This window comes from Myotis myotis, unplaced genomic scaffold (genome assembly GCF_014108235.1).
Source record: "Myotis myotis isolate mMyoMyo1 unplaced genomic scaffold, mMyoMyo1.p scaffold_m19_p_11, whole genome shotgun sequence".
NCBI classification, from domain to species: domain Eukaryota; kingdom Metazoa; phylum Chordata; class Mammalia; order Chiroptera; family Vespertilionidae; genus Myotis; species Myotis myotis.
The window spans coordinates 1680487-1684504 of record NW_023416315.1 but is presented as its reverse complement, the minus strand read 5'-3'; the positions used below and the strand labels follow the sequence as shown (position 1 = coordinate 1684504).

At 55.9% G+C, this 4018-nt stretch overlaps 1 long non-coding RNA gene across 1 annotated transcript; it reads left to right on the top strand.

Annotated features, from left to right (window-relative positions):
- Positions 1–385: 385 nt before the first annotated feature.
- LOC118665899 lies at positions 386–3778 on the top strand. Its single transcript, XR_004970755.1, has 3 exons — positions 386–982; positions 1838–1953; positions 2644–3778. It is a non-coding gene; the product is annotated as an uncharacterized LOC118665899 (long non-coding RNA).
- Positions 3779–4018: the final 240 nt, after the last annotated feature.

The following is a 4018-nucleotide window of genomic DNA, read 5'->3' as shown; positions in this document are numbered from 1 at the left end:
CCTGGGCCCGTCCTGGCCTCGTTTTAATCCGGGCCCAGGGATGGGGAGGGAGTCATGTGCAGGGGAGAGGGCCGGTGCGGGGCGGGTGGGCAGGGCTGTGACCAGGAGCCAAAGCTCCCAGCCGTTGGAGGGCAAATTCCAGTGATTCTGTGAAGTGTTGTCGGCCCGCTCCGCCGTGAGTGGCGTGAGACAGAGCGTGGGTACCTAGTGCAGCAGCTGATCCTCAGAGCCCTGCGGGCGCCGGGACAGAGCTGGCACCGGTGACTGTTCCAGCGAAGGAGAGCGGAAGAAGAGGGAGGAGCGAGGGAGAGAGGGAGGGAGGGCAGGATGGAGGGAGGAAGAGGGGGAGGGGGAGGGAGGGAGGGAGGGAGAATCAGATCTGTTATTCCTGGATGGGCTGCTGTGCACGTGGGCGCCAAGCTCTGAGACTCAGTGAGGGTGATGGGTCAGTACAACCACGCGGACGATCCTGGAATGCTTCGTGGCTCCCAGAGACATCTTCGCGTTTGTGGGGTCGACTCTCCAGCCAACCCCACGGGGCAGTGTGGTTATGACGTCACAGAGGAGGAGCCCGCGGGGCAGGGCCTTGAGCGACTTCCAAATTCACGGCAAATGAAAGGCAGAGCGCACCTCGCCGTCCGAGCTTCCTCCCCGCGGGGCCACGCTCCAAGGTCTTAGGAAAATATAGAAACAAAACCAAACCCGGCCGGTGTGGCTCCGTGGGTTGGGCGTGGTCCCAGGCACTGGAAGGTCGCCAGTTCCATCCCCAGTCAGGGCACGTGTCCGAGTTGGGGGCTCGATCCCCAGCAGGGGGCGTGCAGGAGGCGGCCAATCGATCGATGTTCAACTCTCACATCAGTGTTTCTCTCTCCCTCTCCCTTCCTCTCTCTCAGAACATCAGTTTACACATCTCTAAAAAATGACCTCCGTTGAGGACTCGGGCCTTCAACGTGGACGAGAGGCGTCTGAACCACGTCAGCAGGTAAGAGGCCAGCGCGCACGTCGCTGTAGTCGGGGCAGGAGCAGAAGGTGCGCGAACTGCATGGACGCTCCTGGAACCTGGTCCAAGGCGACGTGCTGCATGTGGACAGTTTGGGAAGACACATTTTCAACACGCAAGCACACACACACACGTGCACGCACACACGCACGCACACGCACACACACACGGACAGTCGAAGGGCCTCCCACACATTGGTTGGTGATGTAAAAGCGCCCCCTGCCAAGATGACAAATTAATCACGTGGCGATGGCTTATGCTCGCGACGCCCGGGTGAATGTTTGCTGAGCGCACCTGGGCTCAGCACGTGAAGGGACAGCCATTAGCCGCCAGGAGGGTCCCTGCGGGAGCCACTGACCTGCTGACTCAGCTCCCGGGCGGGGGACCGTCGCACCTGGCTCCCCCGAGCCGCGGGGGCCGGACCTCCCGTCTCCATGGACACGCGGGGCCGGGCTGGGTGGGCCCCGCTCGCAGATGCCCGGGGAGCGTGAACACGGGCGAAAGCAAACAGGAGGAGAGGCCGGGCTGCGCGCAGGGCCGTGTTTGCCACGTCCGCCCTCGGGCGGGTGAGAGCCGGTGCCGGGCGAGAGTCAGCCTTGCGCTTGCCCCTCACTACGTCAGCGTGTTTCCTAAACACTGAGCCACGGCCTCCTGGGAGGTCAGCCCACGTACGGCCGTCAGGACCCCCGGGCCTCATGGCCACCCCACCTCGTTCCCATTCCACGTGGTCGTGACGAGTCCTCATGTCACGAGAGAAGCTGGCCACAGCCCCGTGCCGGCCCCGGGTGGCCGTGCTGCTCGACTCCTCCACCTCATTCCTGCGGCTTTCTATTGCAGGACCATTTTTAAGGAAACGAAAAGGCATTTGCTAGAACGTCCCGGGTGAATCCTCCTGCTGTTCCTTCATGACTTGTTCCGCGTCGTCGGCTTTGGGCGGCACACACAGACGCAGGGTACGTTCTCCCTGCGGGTACCGGGCACCTGAGCTCAGGTTGTCCTGAAGGTGTTGTGGACCTGGCATGGACCGGGGTGTGTGCTGAACGCTTCTGCCACTGGATTGGCACTGCCCTCCCTTTGTAACCAATACCTATCAGAGTGGGGGGGGAGGGGCTACCCGGTTTGGCTCAGTGGATAGAGCGTCGGCCTGCAGACTGAAGGGTACCAGGTTCAATTCCGGCCAAGGGCACATTCCCAGGTTACAGGCTCAATCCCCAGTAGGGGGCGTGCAGGAGGCAGCCGATCAATAATTCTCTCTCATCATTGATCTTTCTCTCTCTCCCTCTCCCTTCCTCTCTGAAATCAGTAAAAATATCTTTTAAAAAATAGCTATTCGGGGGGAGGGGAGGGAGGTACTTTGAGACTGTAAATATTTTGTTCCTCAAAAATATTTTACCCACTAGCTTCAGCCCCTGATGCTGGCTGCCGAAATCCGTTATTCCTACAATCATTGCCCAGTGGTGGTTTTCTGAGGAATAACAGCATTATCCCTTTAAGCTGGAACCACTCCTCCTACACGCACTTCATGATTAGTGTCCTTTGGGAAGTAGGAACTATTCTTCCATTCTCCCGTTCATTCATTCATTCACTCACTCTTTCATTCATTCGCATTGGCGTGGACTCATGGGTTCTTTTCTCCCCGACAGGTTATCTTTGTCAGCGGCCTTGGCCTTGAGTCTCGGGCTGTTCTCAACCGTGGCAGCGGGCCCCTCGCATCCGGCTCTGGACCCTTTGGCAAGGCCTTCCTCTTTCTTCATCATTGCTTACCTTCCTGGACAGAAAGATGCTCTGGACACGCCTGGCATTTCCCAGGTCCCAGTTCCGGAAAGATTTTCTTTGTCAAGGGCTTCTTCCTTTTGAGGAGAAACTATTCTGAGAATCAAGATCTTGGCCTGAGGTGTGCTCATTGCTGCTGAGTGTCATTGCTTTTGGCCCTTCGTGGACAGAGCTAGGAAAAACAGGTATCGATGACAGGTAGGTAGGTAGGTAGGTGATAGAGAAATAGATAGGTGATAGATAGAAATAGATATGATAGGTAGGTAGATAGATAGATGATAGATAAATAGATAGATAGATAGATAGATAGAGCAGAAAATATACTTGAGTTCTTTCTAATTCCTCCAGTTCGGTTTTTTATAGTCTATTCTTACAGAACATCACAGTATAAACCCATTATTCCTTAGGGAAGAGCATGGGAAATGGGGTGACTTTATGCAAATATTTTGATAATTTGGCAAAAGATTCCCCCAGCGTCCCCCAGCCTACCTGTTCCTGCTGCAGTCAGCAGGGTCAGTACTCAGCGCTGGGACTTGGGATCAACAGCGAGAGACTCTCCGGGAGTTAGAATTCACATCACCAAATCCCTCGAGGGGGGCATCACTTCGAGTAAATTGTGCTCAATTAGCTCTCACGCCTGGGCCATTACAGGCCCCTTTGACACCCATTAAAAGCCAGTGCCCAGGGGTGGCGCACAGGGTGGTGAGTATTCATCTGGCCAGCGAGCCGGAGTCTGGGCTGCGGGATACAGTTCACAAGCACCGCCTGTCCCGCGGCTCCAAACGTCACATGGCCCCGCACACGGATCTGCTTTCTGGGCGGGAGGAAAGGCTGCCGCGGGGGCCTCTCCGCCTCTGTCGCTGTCTCCCTCTCACCCCCGTGTGTTTTAATACACACAATTTTAAATATATATATTATTGATTTCAGAGAGGAAGGGAGAGAGAGATAGGAACATCAATGATGAGAGAGACCCTAGCCGGTTTGACTCAGGATAGAGCGTCAGCCGGCAGACCAAAGGGTCCCAGGTTCGATTCTGGTCAAGGGCACGTACCAGGTTCCTCACTGGCCCAGGTCCTGGTTGGGACTCATGCAGGAGGCAACCAATCGATGCGTTTCTCTCACATTGATGTTTCTCTCTGTCTTTCCCTCTCTCTTCCACTCTCTCTAAAAAATCAATGGAAAAATATCTTTGGGTGAGGATCAACAACAACAACAAAAATGATGAGAGACAATCATTGATCGGCT